At 47.8% G+C, this 27,264-nt stretch overlaps 1 protein-coding gene across 1 annotated transcript in view; it reads left to right on the forward strand.

Moving 5' to 3' along the window:
• Positions 1–27,264, forward strand: part of POLD3 (DNA polymerase delta 3, accessory subunit) — a 240,208-nt gene that overhangs the window by 27,394 nt on the left and 185,550 nt on the right. The window lies entirely within an intron of this gene.

Raw genomic sequence — 27,264 nt, forward strand, 5'->3', positions numbered from 1 at the left:
CTGGGCTCATCTTGCTTGCCCATCAGCAACATGCAGGCTGGGGCTGATGGGAGTTGTGGTCCAAAACATCTGGAGGGGCACCAGGGAGGCATAGGTGCCCCAGAACCTGTATCACTCTGTGATTGGACGGGGGTGGCACTCTGGTCTAAACCACTGAGCCTCTTGGGCTTGCCAATCAGAAGATCAGCGGTTCGAATCCCCGCAACGGAGTGAGCTCCTGCTGCTCTGTCCCTGCTCCTGCCAACCTAGCAGTTCGAAAGCATACTGGTGCAAGTAGATGAATAGGTACCACTGTGGCGGAAAGGTAAACGGCGTTTTCGTGCACTCTGGTTTCTGTCATGGTGTCCTGTTGTGCCAGAAGTGGTTCAGTCACGCTGGCCACATGACCCGGAAAGCTGTCTGTGGACAAACGCCGGCTCCCTTGGTCTGAAAGCAAGATGAGCGCCACAACCCCACAGTCGCTTTGACTGTACTTAACCGCCCAGGGGTCCTTAGCATTGCATCCACTTGTTTTTGGTTGTTGATTCCACCAAAAGAGATGGATGGAGTAAGAACTGACCAGTTGGTTAAATAAACTCTGAATTGGGTGGGTTGCAAAACATGAAACAGTCTACTTTTTGTGTGTGTGTACATAATTTTTATTAGTTTTCAATTACAAAATAGCAAAAACAAAAGCGCCAAACATACTCAGTTCTGCAAGTCCATTTGACTTCCGAAATGTTCAAAAACCAAGGCACAGCTTCTGATTGATGCAGGTGCCCCAGAAATAATAGCCAACAGCCGCATTGGATGTCTGGCTTCCAAAAAACATTCGAAAACTGGAACACTCACTTCTGGGTTTTCAGAGTTTGAGAACCAAAGTGTTTGAGAAGCAAGCTAACACTGTATTTACTTAGCAAGAGGAGCTACTGTCTGGTGGCAAACTTTGGTAGTCCCCACAATAGTGAGACTTAAATGACAGCCTTCCGCAATCTGCCACTCTGCAGATATTTTGGACTTGTGCTAGGGCTGATATACACAGTCCCAAGACATCTGCATCTCTTGAGGCTGAGAAAGAATGCTGGAAATGAAAGTGCTGGGTTGCATTTATACTGATGGCAGCTTCCATACGTTCAGCTTCACCATACATGTGGCGTTTCACAACATTTTTGTGTGCAGAGGCAGTAGCGCTCTAACCTTTCACAGTGGTCACACAGATGAATGAGCATGTGTAGTTATCTGCCCTCTGGCTTTGCTCGGGGTGAGGATTAAGGAGTTAAGTCTAAATCTTAGGAGAAAATTATGGGCTTGAATCAGGAGAGAATTGAAGTAACAGAGATGGAACAGCGGAAGGGAGTTATCGTAACAAGGCGCAGCTAATGCTAAAAAGTGTGGCGTTGTGAAAGTTTTTAAAAGGTCTCCAGTAATTCTTGTAGAGGCAGGGACATCACAATGGGGAAGTGTGATAAAGGATTCCAGTTCAAAGGAACTTTTCCAGGAGAAGCAGCAGTAAATCTGGGGCAGTGGATGTGGCCTTTAAAGGATAAAAGTAACCTCCCATCGTTTCCCTCCCAAAGTGCTCTTCCACATTCCCTGAGAGCAGCAGCAATTATTATTATTATTATTATTATTATTATTATTATTATTATTATTATTACCTTGCCCATCTGGCTGGGTTTCCCCAACCATTCTGGGTGGCTCCCAAAAGAAAAAAATGTGATAAAACATCCAACATTTAAAAGCTTCCCTATACAGGGATGCCTTCAGGTGTCTTCTAAACGTCAGATTTAGGGAGGGAGGGAACAGCCAGAAGGCCCTTGGAGCTGGACCTCAGTGTCCGGGCTGGACGATGGCGGTGGAGATGCTCCTTCAGGTATACTGGGCCAAGGCCGTTTAGGGCTTTAAAGATCAGCACCAACACTTTGAATTGTGCTTGGAAATGTAGCAGATGGAGTTGGTAGACAGCTGCCCTGGACACAGACTTGACCTGCGCCTCCATGGACAGCGGTGAGTCCAGAATGACTCCCAGGCTGCACACCTGGTCCTTTAAAGCCTTGGCTTAGGGCTTTTAAGGTCAGCACCAACACTTTGAATTGTGCTTGGAAACATCCTGGGAGCCAATGTAGGTCTTTCAGGACCGGAGTTATATGGTCTCGGTGGCAGCTCCCAGTCACCAGTCTAGCTGCCGCATTCTGGATTAGTTGTCGTTTCCGGGTCACCTTCAAAGGTAGCCCCACATAGAGCACATTGCAGTAGTCCAAGCAGGAGATAACCAGAGCATGCACCACTCTGGTGAGACAGTGTGTGGGCAGGGAGGGTCTCATCCTGCGTACCAGATGGAACTGATAAACAGCTGCCCTGGATACAGAACTGACCTGCCCCTCCATGGACAGCTGTGAATCCAAAATGACTCTCAGGCTGTGCACCTGGTCCTTCGGGGGCACAGTTGCCCCATTCAGGACCAGGGAGTCCCAGGGAGACTTCAAATCTGGTCCAAAATGATTTGACTGCATTTCTCCCTGTAATGCTGCGCATTATCTCTAGAGGGAGTTGTGCCTTTATTTGCCTTAGCATCCCGTTCACATCCATTCAGTGCTACCTGCAGCTGGAACATAGGAAACTGCCTTTGCTGTGCAAGACCATCTCGCAGGATGGGCCCTGAGGGCCAGTCTCCGAGCAAAGAAGGTTCCTGCATTCTTGCTGCTCAGAATCAAAATGGTTTCAGTTTGCAGGCAAGTCGTTAGAACTCAGGACATAAGAACATTTCAATCCACAGCTCTGCCCTAGGGCATGTGGAGCTACAGAGTGCCTCTGAGCCTTTGGGGAGTGCCATTGCAGGCAGCCAGGAACCTGTAAAATGATGCATTTTGCGCTTTTCTGTTGCAAACCGCCCTGCGATCTTCGGATGAAGGGCAGCGTATAACTTTAATTAGCAATTAGAAGAAGAAAAAGCATCCAAAATTTGGCGCTTGCTACATCCAGGCCTGCAAGGAAGCTGGCTTTCTCGTTAGCAGAAAGGTCAAGCTGTTTTGCTGCTTTGAGGTCTGGGAATGGCTCCAAATTAACCTCTGTGCATGATATTAATAAGGAGAGAGCGAAAGGCCACCATTTCAATGGGGAAGAAACAACGGCAGGCTGGCAGCTTCTGAACCCCAGGCTGGGAGCAGCAGGTGGCTGGCTCCCTGTTGGCATCGCGATTGACGTACGCCAACCTTGGCTGCCTGCTTGTGCCTGCAAGAGCAGCAGGGGCTCCGAGGTCAGGGCTGAGGTGTGTCGTCAGGCCAGGGCGGAGGTATTGGGTCACAGATCAGGTACCCAGGTGGGTCCTGGGTCAGATCCAGCTCTGGTGCTGATGGGAGGTCAGAAGCGATGCACGTTAGCAGAAGTAAACTTGATGTAAGGAGGGGGGGGAAGAGATGTATTGGTCCAGGTGATGAGAGGTGCCTTGGAGGAACTGCGGGGTCGCAGGTGGGAAGGCAAATAGGGACGAATAAAGTCGGCAGCAGCTCCTCCTGATACTGTTGCTGTTGTTGTTTAGTTGTGTCCGACTCTTCGTGACCCCTGGACCAGAGCACGCCAGGCAATTCTGTCTTCCACTGCCTCCCGCAGTTTGGTCAAACTCATGTTTGTAGCTTCGAGAACACTATCCAGCCATCTCGTCCTCTGTCGTCCCCTTCTCCTTGTGCCCTCCATCTTTCCCAACATCAGGGTCTTTTCCAGGGAGCCTTCTCTTCTCATGAGGTGGCCAAAGTCTTGGAGCCTCAGCTTCAGGATCTGTCTTTCCAGTGAGCACTCAGGGCTGATTTCCTTCAGAATGGAGAGGTTTGATCTTCTTGCAGTCCATGGGACTCTCAAGAGTCTCCTCCAGAACCAGAATTCAAAAGCATCAATTCTTCGGCGATCAGCCTTCTTTATGGTCCAGCTCTCACTTCCATACATTACTACTGGGAAAACCATGGCTTTAACTATATGGACCTTTGTTGGCAAGGTGATGTCTCTGTTTTTTAATATGCTGTCTAGGTTTGCCATCGCCTTTCTCCCAAGGAGCAGGCGTCTTTTAATTTCGTGGCTGCTGTTACCATCTGCAGTGATCATGGAGCCCAAGAAAGTAAAATCTCTCACTGCCTCCATTTCTTCCCCTTCTATTTGCCAGGAGGTGATGGGACCAGTGGCCATGATCTTCGTTTTTTGGATGTTGAGCTTCAAACCATATTTTGCACAAATCCTAAAGCAGGAGGGTGGCAGGGGGGACGATTTTCAACCTTTCTTCTCATGAGGTGGCCAAAGTACTGGAGCCTCAGCTTCACAATCTATAGTGTTTATTAAATATCTTCTTCTGTTACAAAGCAAACAAACAAGGAAAAGTACACATTGCGTCTCCATTTTTTATTCATAGTCTTTTCCACCATTTGTGTTCAGTATGAGACAAGGTTACCTAGGAGGAAAGGTTGAAAATCGTCCCCCCTGCCACCCTCCTGCTCCCCGACTGCGAGATTTTCACTCTAGCGCTGACCGCAGACAGCTGTGGCTACAAAGCGCCTCTCTCTATCGTGGATTAGACAGCCGTGCTGTTTAAAAATAAGTTTTGCACCGTCATACAATAAAGTCCTGCCCAAACCTTGGATGCGAGAAGGAATTGTTTTCTTTCAGGGGCATAAATACATAAATCATTCTCCTCCGCCGCCAATTGCCCAATAAGTCATAAACCCAAATCTCCGAATGGTGTTTGGCCAAGTTTTTAGCAAGTCTCCCCAGAGAACAAGTCATCTCAATGGGGTCCCTCTGTTTTATATCTCCGCTCCCCGGTTTTACAGTCCTGAGAGGTCAAGCTAATATTTGCTGAACAAATAAGGTTTCTGTCTTCAGTTTAATAGACTGACACTCGGGTGAAAAGTGTCAGTTCTGATGAAGAAATCAGGTAATGGCTCATGGCTGGGGAAGCGAGAAGCCGCTGGTGAATGTGCAGAGAAAATATCTCGTCTCGAGCCAAGGAAAACACGGAGGGCTATTAAAGGGTGAGTAATTGAGTGGCACAACAGCCATGCAGAGATGTAACTTTTCATGAAAAAGGAGTGGACCACTTTTCTAGGATTTCTGAGCACCTTGTTATTTCTGATTGGCTTCTTATAAAGTTTTGTGAAACAAGAAGAAGAGGGGAAAGAAATGGAGCAATTGGGAGCTAAATGAGTGGCAGGATCATCCAAAGTTATTAGTGGAGATTCAACATGGTCCTGTTTTCTGTGGCCTCAACAGCGAGCATTTGGCACCCACTGAGCATGCTCAGTCCTGGACTGTTTTGGGTGGCATCTACCCCTTTACGGTGCCCCATACTTATTATGCCAGGGGTAGGCAAACTAAGGCCCCGGGGGCCGGATCCGGCCCAATTGCCTTCTCAATCCGGCCCGCGGACGGTCCGGGAATCTGTGTTTTTACATGAGTAGAATGTGTCCTTTTATTTAAAATGCATCTCTGGGTTATTTGTGGGGCATAGGAATTCGTTCATTTTTTTCTTCAAAATATAGTCCGGCCTGTCACATGGTCTGAGGGACGGTGGACTGGCCCACGGCTGAAAAAGGTTGCTGACCCCTGACTTATGCAAACCTTGATGTTTCCCTGAGCCAGCTGATCCCTTCCGCTTGTCCATGAAGTACTGTGTTGATTGGCTGACGCTCTGGCAGTTTGGCAGATTTATCAACGCATGTGGCTGAGCAATTTTCAGTATTCCCCCTAGAAAATGCTCAACAACTCTGGGCAACCCTCTGCAAAAAAAAGTTCAACAACTCTGCGCCATCTCCCCCCTTTTTCTTAAATTAGAGTCCCCGAGAATAGGGGGCATCTTATACATGGGAAAATAGATGGAAAAGTACGGTATATTGTTTTGGATGTATAAGGATCCACATATATAGGGCTGGATTCAGCTAACCTGTTCCGCCGGTAGAAGTTAGCACAAGGAATCCTGCTATCTCAAAAGAGCTTTCCCCCTCCTCACCCAACGCCTTCCCCAAATCCACTCTAGAAGGTTGGGAGAACCCCCAGGACAGTATATGGGGGTTCCCATTCATTAGGCAAGCAGAACAATCTCCTTTACCTCCACTGGATTCCACCCTTAGGATGAAATGGGGTCCAAATGTCTCCTGATTCACTCCTGTCTTCTCCATCCTTCAAACCTCCCAAGAGCTACCTTCATCTTTTTTTGAAATAATTTTTACAGTCATACCTCAAGTTGAATGTGCTTCGGGTTGAGTGCGTTTGAGTTGCGCTCCGCAGCAACCCAGAAGTAACAGAGTGCATTACTTCCAGGTTTCGCTGCTCACGCATGTGCAGTCACTCAAAATGACATCATGTGCATGCGTGGTAGTGGCGAAACGCAATCTGTGCACGCACCGTCGTGCCGTCGCATCTTGCGTTCCGTTCAGGATGCGAATGGAGCTCCGGAACAGATCCCGTTCGCATCCCGAAGTACCACTGTCTTTGATTTTACAACTATAAAATTTTGACAGTACAAAATACATAACCACCTTCAGAGATTTCTCCGAATCTAGAGACCCCGCCATAGGTCCAATTGTCAACCTTTTCAACTGCATATTATTTTGTCACCCAAACTTTATATCTCTCCATTTTCATCCACAATATTTTCTACATTCCAAGTGTCACTTTGAATTGGGCCCGGAAACTAATTTTTAGCCAGTGCAGTCGGTGTAATATGCTCAGACTGTCTTGCTCTGGTGAGCAAGCTGGCCGCTGAATTCTGCACCAGCTGACGTTTCCGAACCGTCTTCAGAGGCAGCCCTACGTAGAATGCAATGAGAGATTGAGATCCATCCATGAACCAAAGGTCTGGTTCAAGTTCAAGTGGTCCGCAAGAATGCAAGGAGAACTGTACAACTTCCATTTCCTCAGGGTCAGAGGACCTTAAGGTGGTTCTGCCAGGTTCTGTGAGTCATCTGAATAACTCCCAAGAAGACCACCTGGATCCTTTGCTCACGACATCCCTTCCCAGCCGGCCATAAAACCCCGTTCCGGCAGCCAAAATCTCAGCACCTTTACAAGCTACCCTGACCATGGTCCGTTGAGAGGCAGACAGACCCTTCCCTTCGCAGCCTCTGCCCAACCTGTTGGGTCTTCTGATTTATCCTTGTCACACATGCACAAAGACATCCCTTCCAAAATCTGGTTGCTTCTTCTTCGTGGAAACGTTCCAGGCCACAGACCCTCCCGTTCCACCTCAAGGCTGATGTTCTCAGCTTGCTTCCAAAGGCCCATTTTGCACTGGGAGCCCAACTCTCGCTTGGCGTGCGATTTTAATTAGACTCTGGTTACGCCGCCTGGCAGATGTGGAATGCGGCGTGCTCTCTCTGTCCAGGTGGGGTAGAAAAACAAAGCAACCCTCTTATTAAATCCTCCTGTCGTAAATGGGGAGGAAAGTGTGGGGGGGAGGGTGAGAGAGCACTTGTTCCCCAAGCTCCTTAAACACAACCACCTTTCTTAAGTGCTTAAAGGTAAAGGGACCCCTGACCATTAGGTCCAGTCGTGACCGACTCTGGGGTTGCGGCGCTCATCTCGCTTTATTGGCCGAGGGAGCTGGCGTACAGCTTCCGGGTCATGTGGCCAGCATGACTAAGCCACTTCTGGCGAACCAGAGCAGCACACGGAAACGCCGTTTACCTTCCCGCCGGAGCGGTACCTATTTATCTACTTGCACTTTGACGTGCTTTCGAACTGCTAGGTTGGCAGGAGCAGGGACCGAGCAACGGGAGCTCACCCCATCGCGGGGATTCGAACCGCCGACCTTCTGATCAGCAAGTCCTAGGCTCTGTGGTTTAACCCACAGCGCCACCCGCGTCCCTCTTAAGTGCTTAGTGCCTTTTAATTTGATTATACATCCTGTTTGCCACGTATAAGGCCCATAAGTTGAGACACAGCTGTATTTGACAGGCCGATGGTTGGTTTGCTATCCTAAAACTGGCAGAGAACAACCCAAAGGGGAGTTAAGGTGCTACCCATCACTGATGGCAAGGGTGCCAAAGTCACTCTCCTCTCTGATTGCAGGTAAGTCCCAGTATTAGAGGTTACTGCCCACACACTTCTGCCGCGCTTTCTGCTTGTGTGGTGACACCTCAGTAAATCCACTTCTTACTGTTTTCTATCAGACTTTTCCCTGGAGGCAGAGGGCAAGAACAGGAGTCATACTCAAATTCACAGTGAAAAGCTTCTTTATTGCTTGACTGGTTGCACAATCATTTCTGTTACTATAATATACAAGCTATGTTCCTTCTTTATCTGGTCTGCCCCACAGAGGACCTTAAAGTCCATGAATAACCATAGTTATTCATAGGGTCCCGGGCCCTAAGGAAGTCAGACTATCCTCCACCAGGGCCAGGGCCTTCTCAGTGATGGCTCCGACCTGGTGGAATGCTCTGTCCCATGAGACCAGGACCCTGCAGGATTTAACCTCCTTCCGTTGGGCCTGTAAGACAGAGCTATTCCGCCTGGCCTTTAATTTGAATTCATCCTGATCTTTTATTTCCCTTCTCTTCCCTCCCCCTCCCCTTTTATGAAGATCACCCGCTCTGAGACCCCACAGCTAATTCTCCCCTGGCCTCCTTGCTGGCCCAAGTAGGACCAATTCAGCCAGCTAGCCCTGGGGATCATCTAATGTTTATTGGATGGATTTCCCCCCTAAATTGATTTCTGAACTTTGAATTTTATTGATATTCATGTTTTTATACTGTATTTAATGCTGCTTTTACAATTAAGTGTTTTAAATTTGTTGTTAGCTGCCCTGAGCCCGGTTTTTGAACCGGGAAGGGCGGGGTATAAATACATTATTATTATTATTATTATTATTATTATTATTATTATTATTATTATTATTATCTCTCCAGCATGGTATAATCTCAGTCCAGTAATTAACAATCCTGGCACAGCAAAACTCACAGTATCCATGCGGCTGTTCCATGCTGTTTTATCAACCTGTGGTTGAAGCCAAGGGTGGCCAGAAGGGGGCACTGCCGCCACCCCTTCTGTCCCCGCGGTGGGGGCACCCTGCCCCTCAAACACAAGCCCTGCACCCCTTTGCCAACTGAGTCAAAGCTTTCCATTCCCCAAGGGCTCCTGTCAACGATAGCAAGAATTCTGTTTCCTCCGGGCAAGTTCCAACTATTGGAAAATTAAAAACCCACCCAATGGAATGAAATTAAATTAAAACATCCCAGGGTGCCAAGGCTTTGTGATTGCACAGTGCGGGAAGATGCTGGTTGAGAGGTTCCAAGAAATTAGAAAGAAGAGCGGCAGGTGCCAAAAACATTAAAGGAAGAATCCTGTCTCTCTCCTGCTTAGCATTACACAACCAGATGGGGGTTGGCATCTCTGGAGGGCACAGGTATCACGAGAAAACCTTGTGGTCGCATGCCTAAGGCCCAAACCAGCCCCAAAGCCTCGCAGACCCCAAAATTTCTTGCCTTCCTCTGCCATTGCCATTCATAGCTGTCAACTTACAGATTTGAAAAGAAGGGACCAGCAGCCTTGAAAATAAGGGGTCAGCAGCCAAAATAAGGGATTTTCCAGGCACAGGTATGTTCAACTTCTGAGCCCCTCCGAGCCAAAGGCAGAAAGCCCAGCCAGCAGCCAAACAAAGCCTCATCAATAAGGGACAGCAGCGGGACATGGTGCTGGAATAAGGGGCTGTCCCGCCAAATAAGGGACACTTGACAGCTATGTTGCCATTGGATCCCTTCCAGTCAGGATTCAGGCCTCACCATGGGACTGAAACTGCCTTGGTCGCGCTGGTTGATGATCTCCGGCGGGCTAGGGACAAAGGTGAGAGCTGTTTCCTAGTTCTGCTGGATCTCTCAGCGGCGTTTGATACCATCGACCATAACATCCTTCTGGACCGTCTTGAGGGGCTGGGAGCTGGGGGCACTTTCATACAGTGGTTCCGCTCCTTCCTCTTGGGCCGTGTCCAGAAAGTGGGGGGGGGATGAGTGTTCAGACCCCTGGGCTCTCACTTGTGGGGTGCCTCAGGGTTCCGTCCTCTCCCCCATGCTTTTTAATATCAACTTGAAGCCGCTGGGAGAGATCATCAGGGGGTTTGGGCTGGGTGTCCATCAATATGCGGCTGATACCCAGCTCTACCTCTCTTTCAAATCAGAACCAGGGAAGGCGGTGAAGGTCCTGTGTGAGTGCCTGGAGGCGGTTGGAGGATGGATGGTGGGTAACAGATTGAGGTTTAATCCTGAAAAGACAGAAGTACTGTTTCGGGGGGACAGGAGGTGGGCGGGTGTGGAGGATTCCCTGATCCTGAATGGGGTAACTGTGCCCCCCAAGGACCAGGTGCGCAGCCTGGGAGTCATTCTGAACTCACAGCTGTCCATGGAGGCACAGGTCAGTTCTGTGTCCAGGGCAGCTGTTTACCAGCTCCATCTGGTACGCAGGATGTGACCCTCCCTGCCTGCAGACTGTCTCGCCAGAGTGGTGCATACTCTGGTTTTCTCCCGCTTGGACTACTGCAATGCACTCTACGTGGGGCTACCTTTGAAGATGACCCGGAAACTACAACTAATCCAGAATGTGGCAGCTAGACTGGTGACTGGGAGCGGCCACCGAGACCATATAACACCAGTCTTCAAAGACCTACATTGGCTCCCAGTACGTTTCCAAGCACAATTCAAAGTGTTGGTGCTGACCTTGAAAGCCCTAAAACAGCCTTGTCCCTGTATACCTGAAGGAGCATCTCCACCTCCATCATTCTGCCCGGACACTGAGGTCCAGCTCCGAGGGCCTTCTGACGGTTCCCTCGCTGCGAGAAGCCAAGTTACAGGGAACCAGGCAGAGGGCCTTCTCGGTGGTGGCACCCGCCATGTGGAACGCCCTCCCATCGGATGTCAAAGAGAACAACAACTACCAAACTTTTAGAAGACATCTGAAGCAGCCCTGTTTAGGGAAGCTTTTAATGTTTGTTGTATTACTGTATTTTAATATTTGGTTGGAAGCCGCCCAGAGTGGTTGGGGAAGCCCAGCCAGATGGGAGGGGTATAAATAATAAATTATTATTATTATTATTATTATTATTATTATTATTATTATTATTATTATTGCCAGCTTTCTCGGGCTCCAGCTGGGTCCTGTCGCAACGTTGCCAAAATTATCCATTCCAAGGTGTTCCGATCACACGCGATATTGTGGGTCTGTCCAGGCTCAGGTTGGCACCTCAGGTTCTTCTGTTTTTGTTACGAATTTTGTGTTTTTGCATTGTGCTTTTATGTTGTAACTGCCCCGAGACCTGTGGTTTAATCTAGGTCGTTCGACATGCCTAATCTCTTACGTATCGCCCCAATCCTTGTACGTGTCATTACAACGTTTGGCATGACTCAGAAGGGCACGACGGAGGTTTGGAAAACCATTAGCTGCGCAAAGCAAAGGTGTCAGAAAGAAATTCCTCCCTGTGTGCGTTCATAGAGTCGTATAATTCTCATACCTGCAAGATCGCCTTACCCAACATGTGACCCACACAACCACTTCAGTCTGCAGAACCGGCAGAACTGTTATAGATGCCACATAATTCCCGTTCTGCATTTGTAAAAACTGGATATTTTAATGTGGCAAAACCTGCCCCGTGGAACTCCCTGCCACTTGACACCAGGCAGGCATCTTCACTGTACTCTTTTCAGCACTCAAGGGGGGAGGGAGACTTGTTTAGCCAAGCCTGCTCAGACATTGGTCTATGTTTTAATCTCTTTTTCATTGTTTTTTGTTTGCTTCTTTGTTAAATTGCTTTCAAATTATTGTTTTTTGAAATATTTTTAAAATATATATTTTATGGTGTTATAACTGTCTTTAACCTACATCCTGTGCCCTTTTAAAATGTGTCGGGGGAGATTTGGGTCTTATTTGATTATGTACTTTGTGGCTTTATATTCTGATTTTATCCGGTGAACTGTCCTGATACCTGCAGGTAAAAGTAAAGGTAAAGGTAAAGGGACCCTTGACCATTAGGTCCTGTTGTGGCCGACTCTTGGGTTGCGGTGCTCATCTCGCTTTATTGGCCGAGGGAGCCGGTGTCCAGCTTCCGGGTCATGTGGCCAGCATGACTAAGCCGCTTCTGGCGAACCAGAGCAGCACACGGAAACGCCGTTTACCTTCCCGCCGGAGCGGGACCTATTAATCTACTTGCACTTTGACGTGCTTTCGAACTGCTAGGTTGGCAGGAGCAGGGATTGAACAACGGGAGCTCACCCCGTCACAGGGATTCGAACCGCCAACCTTCTGATCAGCAAGCCCTAGGCTCTGTGGTTTAACCCACAGCGCCACCCGCGTGGTATAAGGGGTAATAATAATAATAATAATAATAATAATAATAGTACACCTGCAGGTATAGGGGGTAATAATAATAATAATAATAATAATAATAATAATAATAATATAGTTTTATAGAGCGTTTTTTACAGACAATTTCATTGTTTTATTTTCTTGCTGTAAACTGCCTTGGGTGTAGTTTTTTTTTAAAAAAACACCTTTATTGAAAGTTCAAAAAGTACATAATTATATGTGCACTAAACATGGCGAGATGTAAATAAAAGAGAGAGATAAAAGAGAAACAGAACTCATGTAGAAGGAAAAATAAAGGAGACCCCAAAATTATTTATTGTACAAGGTTGTTATTGTAGTTCACCAGATCTTAACCTATTACAGTATTTGAAAGAATGGATTCCGAATAACACTGAATTTGTCCATGGCAAGTCTGCGTTTATATGCAAGTTATTCATATGTTGCAAGTTTGTATAAGTCTTCTATCCAATTGTGGAAGGGAGCTGCTCCCCCCCCCCCAATTCATCAGTATCAGTCTTTTTGCTGTAGTAAACCATAGTATTATAGAAAAGCAGTACACTAAGCAAAAGTGGGCTCCATGATCACTGCAGATGATGTCAGCAGTCACGAAATTAAAAGACGCCTGCTTTGTGGGAGAAAAGCAATGACCAACTTAGATAGTATTTTTAAAAGCAGACATCACCTTGCCAACAAGGGTCCATCTAGTTAAAGCTAAGGTTTTCCCAGTACTGATGTATGGAAGTGAGAGCTGGACCATAAAGAAGGCTGATCGCCGAAGAATGGATGCTTTTGAATTATGGTGCTGGAGGAGACTCTTGAGAGTCCCATGGACTGCAAGAAGATCAAACCTCTCCATTCTGAAGGAAATCAGCCCTGAGTGCTCACTGAAAGGACAGATCTTGAAGCTGAGGGTCCAATACTTTGGCCACCTCATGAGAAGAGAAGACTCCCTGGAAAAGACCCTGATGTTGGGAAAGATGGAGGGCACAAGGAGAAGGGGACGACAGAGGACGAGATGGTTGGATAGTGTTCTCGAAGCTACCAGCGTGAGTTTGACCAAACTGCAGGAGGCAGTGGAAGAGAGGAGTGCCTGGCGTGCTCTGGTCCAGGGGGTCACGAAGAGTCGGACACGACTAAACGACAACAATCAAAAGTGGAATGCCATGCAACTGAGATGGCTTCTGGCCAAAATGGCTCGGTTCGGAGGCAGGAGTCCTTGAAATACCAGCTGCTTGGAGGGGAAATACCAGCTGCTTTCACACTCAGGTCCCACTTGCCCGATTCCCATCAGGGCATCTGTTTGGCCAGAACAAGATGCGTTAGATTCCTCTGGCCTGATCCTGCAGGGCCTTTCCTGATCTCTCAGGAGTGATGCTATCTTGTTCTTTTGTGTGTTCGGACCCAGAAACCTCCTCCCTAAATAAATTCACACAAGACTCAAATTTTGGTTTTTGGCAGAATTTAGGCCACAACTTTATTGATTACAGCAAGTGACTGGTTGCATAGGCTCTGGTTCGACTAGCTCCCTGCCATGCAGGTAGCGCTGACCCAGGGTTCCAGCATAGGTCAGCCTAGGATGAACACCTGGCTAAGCGGAAAGCTGGGAACAGGCCAACTCTGCCACCCAAATGCCCCCCCCCCCCGGACTCAGGCACGGGCACAACCCCCTCACAGGGCTTAACCAAACCATCGTTTCCCTGGATTCCTTTAACGGAATATTCTTCACATAGGGATGGCGAGAGCCTTCTCCCATCCCTATCACCTGAACCAGAGCCTATCTGCAACCTTACAAGTTGTGACGATTTGCTACGCGGCAGGCGAAACCCAAATGGCAACAGCCAATCAGCCAAGTGGGGAAAATTCCTGCCGTGCCCCTGTCCCAACGACAGACGACACACGACGGCATAGCAAGGTCTAGCGCAAAGCCCTAAAAGTAGGAAGAGGTGGGCTAGTGTTCCAAATGCACACGCCGAAAGAGGAAGCTCTGGGTCATGTGCATGGGCATAAATAGGTCCCTCGAACCATTTGGACTGCGTCCCATTGGCCAGATTGCACCCAGCTTCGAGGGAGCTACCAGTCGGGTGTTGTGGCTGACCAGTCATACCCACCCACAACACAGGGTGTCGGTTGTCCGGGTCTCACCGCAATACGTGCCCTCTTTAAGGGAGGACCCGATTTCTGCAAAGGATGCACCAGGGCTGCTTTCTCTTTCCTGTATCTTTGTACAGTGGTACCTCGGGTTAAGATCTTAATTTGTTCTGGAGGTCCGTTCCTAACCTGAAACTGTTCTTTTTTTCAATTTTTTTTATTGATTTTAACAAATAGAACATATAAAACATACAAAAGAAAACGCCCTACAATACTACTAAAAAGAAAAAAAAGGAAAATAAAAACACTTCTTCTTTCTAAAATTCATTTTAAATTTCATTGTTAATTTACTTCCTCGAATCCCCTCTAGCTGAATTTCATTGTATCAGCTTGTAACCGTTCTCCAAAATCATCTTTCTACTACAGTTAACTCCTTCCATTTACAGTGGTACCTCGGGTTAAGTACTTAATTCGTTCCGGAGGTCCATTCTTAACCTGAAACTGTTCTTAACCTGAAGCACCACTTTAGCTAATGGGGCCTCCCGCTGCCACTGCACCACCACTGCACGATTTCTGTTCTCATCCTGAAGCAAAGTTCTTAACCCAAGGTACTATTTCTGGGTTAGCAGAGTCTGTAACCTGAAGCGTCTGTAACCCGAGGTACCACTGTAGTATCTTGTGGTGGTTTGTTGTTGTTGTTTTTTTGAGGGCACGACAATCCTTCCTTTTCAGTTTCCAGGATCTTTCATCCCTGGCACCGCGGAAACCTTTTGACGCTTACCATACGGCAGGATGTTGCTGCGCTGGGCTCAGGAATGACGGCAGAAGCCGAAAGCCGTTCCCCGGAGGGGGAAGGCATTCCAGAAACAGCCACCCACTCGGTGCCAGAAACGGCTCAAAGCGCCCACGGCCAGGCAAGGGCTTCCAGCACCCAAGAGCTGTCTTTTCTCATCCCACCCACCCACCTCGGGCTGCCAAGTGTCTTGCTTTTGCTTGCTGGTGAGACGCAGTCGCTTCGCGGGAAATCAAAAGGTTGGAGCCGCTTATTAAAAACTGGGTTCCAGGAAGGAGTGACAGCTCAGCGAAAAGGTCAATTCCCCGGAAGGGGGAGAACAAATAATCCAAGGATAGGAGCAGTGCCGGATTGACGTATAAACTAAACAAGCTATGAAGGGATGCGGGTGGCGCTGTGGGTTAAACCACAGAGCCTAGGGCTAGCCGATCAAAAGGCCAGCAGTTCGAATCCCCGCGACGGGGTGAGCTCCCGTTGCTCAGTCCCTGCTCCCGCCCACCTAGCAGTTCGAAAGCACCTCAAAGTGCAAGTAGATAAATAGGTGCCGCTCCGGCGGGAAGGGAAACAGTGTTTCCGTGCGCTGCTCTGGTTCACCAGAAGCGGCTTAGTCATGTACCCGGAAGCTGTACGCCGGCTCCCTCGGCCAATAAAGTGAGATGAGCGCCGCAACCCCAGAGTCGGCCATGACTGGACCTAATGGTCAGGGGTCCCTTTACCTTTACCTTTATACAATGAACTGGCCTCCACAGTCATTTATGGACTCCACAAACCGTGTTTATGGAAGACAATCTTAGTAGGCGAAGAGTGATCGCCAAAGAGAGAAGAAAGAGACCTGTTCAGACACCTTTCGGCACCTGAAAGCCTGGCCAATTAAACCGTGCGGAAAACCCGCAATGAGGTGGCCCGTTTTACGAAGAAAAAGTTTGCATAATGATTAGCAACATGACCTGTGATGTCAATACTGCTGGCGATGACTCACCATTGTTCAGAAAAGCAAGTTTGGGAACATAAGAACAGCAGGGAACGTTCTTTCATATGTGGCGGACTTGTAACTGGGTAAAAGAGTATTGGGAAATGATCCATGATGAATTGAAAAAAAATGCTTAAAAGTACTTTCTCCTTTCTGTTGGGGGTAATTCAGACTGAAATTCCCAGGTGTCAAAAAAGGTTATTTATGTATGCCACTACTGCGGCTGGAAATTAAATGGGCACACAAGGAAGTTGATCGTATCAGGGTTTTAAGACTCCCTCTTCCCATATCCTGGGCAGCAACAGAGAACATTATTTCATTTTAATTTAGGAATGGGGAGAAAATTGCTTGGTTTGCATTTTATTAAAGTGAGCCTACCTGTTTTTGCACTTCTCGGACCTATACGTGAGCCGAAACACATATATCCTTTGCCCTTCTCTGAATGGTGTGGTGCAGTTTCCCCACCAAAAATGGTGCATTTGCTGGGAATCGCAAGTGGAGAAGGAAAACTCTGATCCTAAACATCCGCCGCCTTCTGGAATATCTTTGGGAGAGGAAACAAACCCTACACAAATCTGGAGTCTTGTATGCCTCCTTCCGGCAACTCCTGCAGCCAAGCTGGTGCCAAATTATTGCTTTCCTTTCCTTTCAGAGCTGAATCCTAGAACAATAGGATCCAGAATGCAGCAGTCTGATTGTTCCTAGAACAATAGGACCAGGAATGCAGCAGTCTGATTGGTCCACAGGAGCCACCCAATCCAGCTCCAGGTGGAAGTGAATCAGCAATCTGATTGGCCTGCAGGAACAGCCAATCAGGCTCCTGGATGAAGTAAATTCACATTTTCACATTTCATTATGTACCAACATTTATCCATTTCTTATTTCTTGCCCTCTGTCTTCCCTCCACCCGTGCGTGACTTCCTTGTTATTATGTTGTAACTTTATTATTGAGATTGTAATTTTGTATCTTAATAATTAAACATTCAATCTTATATATCTGCTTTGCTTTGCTTAGCTTAACTTTGTGAAATCAGTCTATACATATCAATACATATCTATACATATCAATAAATTCTTGTTAGAACATCTTTTGGTCATGTATTCTTCCACACATTTCCATTCCTGTTTGAGATTCTGATTGGATTGCATTCTAACTGTTGCCGTCATTTTTGCTAATTCAATCATTTCAAAAAAATTATTTTGCCAATCTTTCAATGTTGGTACTTCTTCTGATTTCCAATTTTTTTCAATCACTAACCTTGCAGCAGCTGTTGCATGTAAAAATATTCTCTTCATTTCTTTTGGGATGTCATTTGTTATAATTCCTAAAAGGAATGATTCCAGCTTCTTACCTATCGCTGTTTTAAACATTTTTTTCAGTTCCTCATGTATATTTCCCCAAAATTTCTTAATTTTATCACATCCCCACCATACATGATATAAGGATTCCTCTGATACCTTACATCTCCAACACAGATTCAATGTTAGTTTATACATTTTAGCCAGTTTTACAGCTAAAGGGACGTGGAAGGGACGCGGGTGGCGCTGTGGGTAAAAGCCTCAGCGCCTAGGGCTTGCCGATCGAAAGGTCGGCGGTTCGAATCCCCGCAGCGGGGTGCGCTCCCGTTGTTCGGTCCCAGCGCCTGCCAACCTAGCAGTTCGAAAGCACTCCCGGGTGCAAGTAGATAAATAGGGACCGCTTACTAGCGGGAAGGTAAACGGCGTTTCCGTGTGCAGCTCTGGCTCGCCAGAGCAGCGATGTCACGCTGGCCACGTGACCCGGAAGTGTCTCCGGACAGCGCTGGCCCCCGGCCTCTTGAGTGAGATGGGCGCACAACCCTAGAGTCTGTCAAGACTGGCCCGTACGGGCAGGGGTACCTTTACCTTTACCTTACAGGGGTTAAGTACCAACATTAGCCAACATTCATACCTAGAACTTGGCTCCGATGATGATGGCGATTGCCAAAACACCCAGAAACATGCCGTAACTTAAAAGCATAGAACAAAACCGCTTTTGAAGTCTGGTTCTGGCAAAATTTGGAGATTGTGCCTTCTGTGCCAGGTTTTGTAGGGATACTAAATTTGATTGAATTGTGTGTTTTTCAAACGTTCTGTGCCTAATGGCAGTTCCTGGTACCTGTAGGGGCTTGGGGGGGGCATTGAAAACCTTGCCTGGCTTTCTTCTTTTCTTTTGCAAAGGTGCCACCCCCATCCTCGACATTTACTGGCAAAACCATCAGAGAGGATGCCAGACTCACAGGTGCAAGCAGATCAATAGAGACTCCTGGTTGGTGTTTTTTGATCACACAATTCACCATGGGCAAAAAAGAAAAAGGGGGGAGGGAGAAAAGGAAATCGCAGGGAGAGTGAGTAATGACTGCAGAACTGGAAGCAACTCCAAAGGAGAGGTTCAAGGGCCTTCACAAAGCAAGGCTGTTGTTTGGCTGGCAAATCTGGCTTCAGTTTCCTCCTGGCAGCAAAGCAGATACTGAGGAGATATCTGGGGCAGGTGTTATAGCTCTGCTTTACGGGAGACACTCATCTGTTTGAAGGGCTGTTGGAGGCAATCCTCATTTGAAAGCAGCATTAACACATTAGCTTAGGGCCCTCGTATTTACGGGACCGCCTCTCCTGGTCCACCCTGCAGAGGACCTTAAGGTCCATGAATAACCATAGTTTAGAGGTCCCGGGCCCTAAGGAAGTCAGATTATCCTCCACCAGGGCCAGGGCCTTCTCAGTGATGGCTCCGACCTGGTGGAATGCTCTGTCCCATGAGACCAGGACCCTGCAGGATTTAACCTCCTTCTGCAGGGCCTGTAAGACAGAGCTATTCCCCCTGGCTTTCAATTTGAACTTAGCCTGATCTTTTATTCCCCTTCCTTCCCTCCCCCTCCTCTTCTTATGAAGATTCCCCGCTCTGGGATCCCACAGCTCATTCTCCCCTGGTCTCCTCGCTGGCCCAAATAGGACTAATTCAGCCAGCTAGCCCTGGTGATCATCTAATGTTTATTGGATGGATTTCCCCCCCTAAATTAATTTTTGAATTCTGAATTTATTGTTATTCACGTTTTATACTGTATTTCATGCTGTTTTTTGTTGCATCAATTAAGTGTTTTAAATTTGTTGTGAGCCGCCCTGAGCCTGGTTTTCTGAACTGGGAAGGGTGGAGTATAAATAAAAAATTATTATTATTTATTATTAACACACAGTGGCTGACCAGATAGCCCAAAGGGAAACAACAAGCAGGATTCAAACTGCGGAGGCGGATAAGTCCGCTCACCTCCCTTGGTGGGCGGCATTGCGGGACAGAGGAGGCTTCACTGGGGCCCCAACGGTGGAATTCAAACTGCAGTGTCCTTCCTGATCAGGAACTGGATCCTAGTCTGCACCCTGCATTGGTGAATGGTCAGCACCAACACTTTGAATTGTGCTTAGCAATGTACTGGGAGCCAATGTAGGTCTTTCGGGACCGGTGTTATGTGGTCTCAGCAGCCGCTCCCAGTCACCAGTCTAGCTGCCACATTCTGGATTAGTTGTAGTTTCCAGGTCACCTTCAAAGGTAGCCCCACATAGAGTGCATTGCAGTTGTCCAAGCGGGAGATAACCAGAGCATGCACCACTCTGGTGAGACAGTCTGCGGGCAGGGAGGGTCTCAGCCTGCGTCAGTCTGAGGGCAGGGAGGGTCTCAGTCTGCGTACCAGATGGACACAAAATTAACCTGCACCTCCATGGACAGCTGTAAGTCCAAAATGACTCCCAGGCTGCGCACCTGGTCCTTCGGGGGCACAGTTACCCCATTCAGGACCAGGGAGTTCCCCACACCCGCCTACCCCCTGTCTCCCCCAAAACCATACAGTGGTACCTCTGGTTGCAAACGGGATCCGTTCTTGAGGCCTGTTCGCAACCTGAAAAGAACGCAACCCACGTCTGCACACGCGCAGATCGTGATTCGCCGCTTCTGCACATGCACGTGACGTCATTTTGCGCGTCTGCGCATGTGTGAGTGGCGAAACCCGGAAGTAACCCTTTCCGGTACTTCCGGGTCACCACGGGACGCAACCTGAAGCAAACGTAACATGAGGTATGACTGTACTTCTGTCTTGTCAGGAGTCAGCCTCAATCTGTTAGCTGCCATCCATCCTCCAACCGCCTCCAGACACTCACACAGGACATTCACTGCCTTCACTGGTTCTGATTTAAAAGAGAGGTTGAAAACATGGAGGGGTGCGAGAGATGCTGACTCCTTTTACCTGAGAGTTATTGATTTTCTTCCAGAGGAAATTGGGTGGAGCAGCAAAAGCAGCCCAGCCTGTCTTGCCTCCCTCCCTTTGGGCTTTGCTAGCAGGGTGGCAACATTCACCAGTCATGTTCCTTCTCCCCTGATCGATATGTTTGCTTCTGTGCTTTTATGTTCTTGCTGGGGCAGGGAACAAGCCCTGAGAGGCATATGCAAACCCAGCGCGTGATTCCCCTCTTGGATCTTCCCAAGAGGACTTCGCATGATAAGATGGTTGTTCGCACCTCTGAGGGCGCAGCTGGCTGTGGCTGGCCCTGTGCCTGCTTGGAACTATAAAGCATTGGAACCTAGAAAGAGGAGAGAAACAAATTATTATTTATCATTTCACGCAGTGCCTCCTGCCATGGTTTTTGATCGTGGGCTTTCGACATTACATAACATTACACCTTTGATATTAAAAGAGCTCTGCTGCAAAATAGCAAAACGCCTTTCTAAGGTTGGAGCCGATTTATTTGGTGGAGCATTGAACTGCCGTTATATAGTTCCTTTTTGGACTGACCAGAAGAAGGTAAAAAGGTAAATGACCCCTGAACGGTTAAGTCCAGTCAAAGGCGACTATGGGGTTGCGGTGCTCATCTCGCTTTCAGGCCGAGGGAGCTGGCGTTTGTCCACAGACAGCTTTCCAGGTCGTGTGGCCAGCAGGACTAAACCGCTTCTGGCACAACAGGACACCGTGACAGAAACCAGAGCGCAAGGAAACACCATTTACCTTCCCGCCAGAGCGGTACCTATTTATCTACTTGCACTGGTGTGCTTTCAAACTGCTAGGTTGTCAGGAGCTGGGACATAGCAACAGGAGCTTTGTCTTTCTGTTATAGTGCAGAACATCAGGAACTTTAAAGCCCTAAACAGCCTTGGCCCAGTATACCTGAAGGAGCGTCTCCATCCCCATCGTTCAGTCAAGACACTGAGGTCCAGCTCCGAGGGCCTTCTGGCGGTTACCTCCCTGTGAGAAGTGAAGTTTCAGGGAACTAGGCAGAGGGCCTTCTTGGTGGTGGCACCCTCCCTGTGGAACACCCTTATCATTAGATGTCAATAAACAACTACCTGACTTTTAGAAAGCATCTGTTTAGGGAAGTTTTTAATGTTTGTTGCTTTATCGTGTTTTTAATATTCTGTTGGGAGCTGCCCAGAGTGGCTGGGGAAGCCCGGCCAGATGGCCGGGGTATAAGTATTATTATTATTATTATTATTATTATTATTATTATTATTATCAGAGTTGAGCTTCTTAGCTGCGTTTCTGCTACCCTAAGTGCAACAAGCCTTTCGTCAGAGTGGAGTCATTTCAACGGTATCTCATTTCCGCCCCTCCTGCAAAGTGTGCCCTGATCCAAATTGACAGGTCAACATGCCAAGGGTGGTGCTGCTAACCCAAACCCTTTTATGGGAGGGGAGGCAGGTCGGTCCATGATTAATGGGCCCACATAGGTGGCATGTCCTTCGCTGGCCTTGCCTCAGCGTCCGCTGCCAAAGGAACGTCAGCCAAAGAGGAGCAGTTTTCCTGCTGAAATGCATCTCAAGGTAATGGCAACAGGATTCGGAAAAATGGAAAGCAAATCACAGACACCAAGGTCTAAGCAGGAGAGTTGCTGGGGCACCAGCAATGACAATGTGCTTTTTTATTTTTAATTTTTTTTGCTGCAGCAGGGGGTGGAATCGAGTGGAAATTATAGAGGCAGGAAGAATTTGGAGAGAGGGGAGATGTAGAAATGAAGATCTGGGAGGAGATAAGGAGAAGCCTGGCCATAAATGGGAAAGGCAGGGAAGGAGATGTCAGTTCAGGGAAAGAGATATTGCTGGGGATTGGGGGGGACAAGATTTGGACATTTGGTGGTCATCCAGATTGGATGACATTTGCTTTCAGCTGTGCTCCGCATGCCTTCCTTCCATCTTGAAACAGGAGAGTTAAGCGGGGACTTTTCTTCTGGCTCGAGGGCCACCTCCCCTCCCGAGCAAAGTATTGTTATAAGCAAAATACTGCTCCTTTTCCCTTATGGGGTACCCAAGAGCACGTATAGAGTCCTTAGGTGGGTTCCCTGTCGGAAGGAGAAAACGACAGAGGCCGACCAGAGAATACTGAGAAGCAAAGCGGCTACAGTCGTGTCTCAGGTTACATACGCTTCAGGTTACAGATTCCGCTAACCCAGAAATAGTACCTCGGGTTAAGAACTTTGCTTCAGGATGAGAACAGAAATCACACGGCGGCAGTAAAAATAAAACAACAAACCAATAGCCCCACCCGCCAAGAACGGACCTCCGGAACGAATTAAGTACAGTGGTACCTCAGGTTAAGTACTTAATTCGTTCTGGAGGTCTGTTCTTAACCTGAAACTGTTCTTAACCTGAAGCACCACTTTAGCGAATGGGGCCTCCTGCTGCTGCCGTGCTGCCAGAGCACGATTTCTGTTCTCATCCTGAAGCAAAGTTCTTAACCTGAAGCACTATTTCTGGGTTAGTGGAGTCTGTAACCTGAAGCGTATGTAACCCGAGGTACCATTGTAGTATGTCTTTATTAAACTGTTGCAACAGGGTCGCCACTCACCACACGCAGGAGGGAGGAGGAACCCAGAACCATGGTGCGCAAGCCCTTATATAGACTTTTGAAATTGCCCACCCTGTAGCCCAAGACCACCCCCCAAAATATCATACATACATCACAGAAGGAGGTGGTTTGCAGCAGAAATCCTGTCTGCCAGGATACCTGACAATGTTCACTGATTGCTTTACCAGGGCAGCCTGGCCATTCTTTTGTGATGGCAAATACTTTAATTCCTGAAACCAGGTCACAAGCTCACCCTGTTCACACACAAATACGCCCTTAAGATGGGTAAGCAAATGACAACGGAGAGGCTATACCCATTTCCTTCCTTCTTGCAGAGAAATATTTGAGGTTGATTTGGGAGAGTCAATGTTATGTACTGAGTTGAATAGGATCCAAAATGCAGCAGTCTGATTGGCCCTAGAACAATAGAATCCAGAAGGCAGCCGTCTGATTGGTCCACAGGAGCCACCCAATCCAGCTCCAGCTGGAAGTGAATCCGCAACCTGATTGGCCTACAGGAGAATCCCGGAATTAGCCAATCACATGGGGCCCATTGTGTAAATAATGTACCGTATTTTTCGCTCTATAACACGCACCCGACCATAACACGCACGTAGTTTTTAGAGGAGGAAAATCCGTAGGCATGCCACCCGTAGGCATTCCCTCCATAACACGCACAGACATTTCCCCTTACTTTCTAGGAGGAAAAAAGTGAGTGTTATGGTGCAAAAAATACGGTATATAAAGCAGACATTCTGGGAGAACTTCCATTCCTCCTCACCACTATGAGATGAATAAAGAGCATGAAATCCAATTTCGACTCCGAGTATATTTCAGTCAAAATGGTTTGGGAGAGTCAAAATGGCTTCAGGATTGCTCTCCTGTACTATTTCAGACACATGGTTTATATAGTTATGTATGTCTTTGTCTTGTACATTTATGGACGTTTATTTTATATTTGGGACCTTAGAATTCTTATAACAGCATCATATAACCCCCAACATTCTGCTGATAAAAAGGGGGCACAGGTTTCACATCTCGAGAGCCAGTGTGGTGTAGTGGTTAAGAGCGGTAGTCTCATAACCTGGGGAACCGGGTTCGCGTCTCCGCTCCTCCACCTGCAGCTGCTGGGTGCCCTTGGGATAGTCACACTTCTCTGAAGTCTCTCAGCCCCACTCACCTCACAGAGTGTTTGTTGTGGGGGAGGAAGGGAAAGGAGAATGTTAGCCGCTTTGAGACTCCTTAAAGAGAGTGAAAGGCGGGATATCAAATCCAAACTCTTCTTCTTCTCTTCTTCCGAAGCCTGGTAAGAGCTTGCCTGGTTTTGGGAAGCAGGTTCTTCTTCTTCTTCTTTGGCGATCACTCTTAGCCGAATAAGATTGTCTTCCATAAACACGGTCTTAACAGTGAGTCCGTAAGTGACTGTGGAGGCCAGTTCTGGACCCACACGTCCTTCCACAGTGGGGACATTGGTTTCTGGGCAGGAGTTGATCCCGGTGTGAATTTGCCAAGCATGCCTTCCTCTTAGCACGTTTCTCTCTTGCGTCCTGAGTTCGAGTGTCTTCAAAGCCCATGACACCTTTGGTAAAGGCTGTTCTCCAACTGGAGCACTCGCAGACAAGTGTTTCCCACCTGTTGGTGTTTATACCACATTTTTATTTATTTATTTATTGAAAAAAATTATTAAACAATTTCAACATACCAAATTATCAAACCATATAACCACATACATTATTTGGTGACCTTCCAGCTGCTTTGATTATTACTCCCATCATTCCCAGCCAGCACGGTCAATTGCATCTGGCCGTGGCAGACCCTGAAACTTCAACTGCCATGGGGGCCCCTTCGCAACCAGCAACATTGGGTACCAGCAATATTGTCTTCAGTGGAGTTGTTCCACGACAGATTGCCACCCCCTTTACAACAGCTGTTCTGCAGCCCTGTTAGGGAAGTTTCTAATGTTTGATGTTTTATCGAGATTTTAACACTCGATTGGAAGCCGCCCAGAGTGGCTGGGGAAACCCAGCCAGATGGGCGGGTTATATTTAAATAATAATAATAATTATTATTATTATTACCGTTGCACGAGAAGCAATGTCTGCAAAAGGCAGAGGCTTCTACATCTTCCCGACGCATCTCCCCCACATCCCTCCAGACGATATTGCAAGTGGCGCTATCCCACATCCCAGCCTGCCAAAAGCCAGACTGCAGTCTGTAATTCCTGCCCACCGGGCAAGCTTAGTGCTCATCTGGCTGTTTTGCCAAATCTCTCTTGTTTGGGGGTTTCCCCACCACCCACTCCATTTTGTTTCTGTGCCGACTGTCGATGCGAGCTGCATTATAATATTGGATTTCTCCTCCATTAATTTCCATGGGCAGCTGCATTGATTTCCATCCCTGAAGTCATAAAGGTAAAGGTGAAGGGACCCCTGACCGTTAGGTCCAGTTGCGGACAACTCTGGGGTTCTGGCGCTCATCTCGCTTTACTGACCGAGGGAGTTGGCGTACAGCTTCCGGGTCATGTGGCCAGCGTGACTAAGCCACTTCTGGCGAAACCAGAGCAGCACACGGAAACGCCGTTTACTTTCCCGCCACAGTGACACCTATTTATCTACTTGCACTTTGACGTGCTTTCAAACTGCTAGGTTGGCAGGAGCAGGGACCGAACAATGGGAGCTCACCCCGTCACGGGGATTCGAACCTTCTGATCGGCAAGCCCTAGGCTCTGTGGTTTAACCCACAGTGCCACCCGTGTCCCTATCCCTGAAGTCATAACTGGGTCTATAAAGGATGGGAAGTAGGTGGCGCTGTGGTCTAAACCACTCAGCCTCTTGGGCTTGCCGTTTGGAAGGTCGACTGCTCAAATCCCCACAACAGAGTGAGCTCTCCTTGTTCTGTCCCAGCTCCTGCCAACCTAGCAGTTTGAAAGCACACCAGTGCAAGTAGATAAATAGGTACTGCTGTGGCAGGAAGGTAAACAGCATTTCCATCACGGTCCTCTGTGAGCCAGTAGTGGTTTAGTCCTGCTGGCCACATGACCCGGAAAGCTGTCTGTGGACAAACGCCAGCTCCCTCAGCCTGAAAGCGAGATGAGCGCCGCAACCCCACAGTCGCCTTTGACTGGACTTAACTGTCCAGGAGTCTTTTACCTTTACCGTACCCTGACATACTTGACAGGTGTGGTGGCAACTTGATGTTGTGGATTTGGGAGTCAGGATGATGCCCTGCATCCCTCCCCAATTCTTGAGGTTGTGGAATCTAAGAGAGGTTTCTTTTACTGAGCTGCTCTGACAAGTGAGAAGTCAATGACCTCAGCTGGCCACCTGAGTGTCCTCATCAAGATCCCAGAAAGATGAGCCAGGTTGGGAGAGCTACAGCTAAGAGAGGGTGGGCTAATGGGTGGGCTTTTCCTCCAGCCCCCTCACCTATCTGCTGGGTAGCAGAACAAGAGCAAGAGAGTTGTGTAAGAGCAGAGTTTAAGGAAGGATGGGAGCCGGAGAAACACAGTCCTGCTTGCTCTGTGCTGGACCCAAAACTGCGACTAATGGAGAAGCACAACCTGTTTTAGTGCTGACACTGTGAGCCTCTCCGTCTTATGCTCAGGCTGCTTATAGCAGAGGCAGGCAACCTAAGGCCCGTGGGCTGGATGCGGCCCAATCGCCTTCTAAATCCGTCCTGCGAACGATCCGGGAATCTGTTTTTACATGAGCAGAATGTGTGCTTTTGTTTAAAATGCATCTCTGGGTTATTTGTGGGGCCTGCCTGGTGTTTTCCCATGAGTAGAATGTGTCCTTTTATTTAAAATGCATCTCTGGGTTATTTGCGGGGCATAGGAATTCGTTCATTTCTCCCTCCAAAAATATAGTCTGGCCCACCACATGGTCTGAGGGGCAGTGGACCAGCCCCCTGCTGAAAAAGGTTGCTGACCCCTGGTTTATACAGTGGTACCTTGGTTCTCAAATTAAATCGGAACAGATTAAGTTCCAAAACCAAAGCATTCCAAAACCAAGGCCCATAGAAACTAATGCAAAATGGATTAATCCGTTCCAGACTTTTAAAAACAACCCCTAAAACAGCAATTTAACATGGATTTTACTATCCAACGAGACCATTGATCTATAAAATGAAGCAATAAACAATGTACTGCCGTCACACAATCAATCAATCAGTAGCTGAACTGGGTTCCACTCAGTCACAAAAACCAAACAAAAAGAGCTGCAAAAACACAAAATAAATAGCAAAAACAGACCGACCTCAACGTAACACTC

This window comes from Podarcis raffonei, chromosome 4, assembly GCF_027172205.1.
Source record: "Podarcis raffonei isolate rPodRaf1 chromosome 4, rPodRaf1.pri, whole genome shotgun sequence".
Classification (NCBI taxonomy): Eukaryota; Metazoa; Chordata; class Lepidosauria; order Squamata; family Lacertidae; genus Podarcis; species Podarcis raffonei.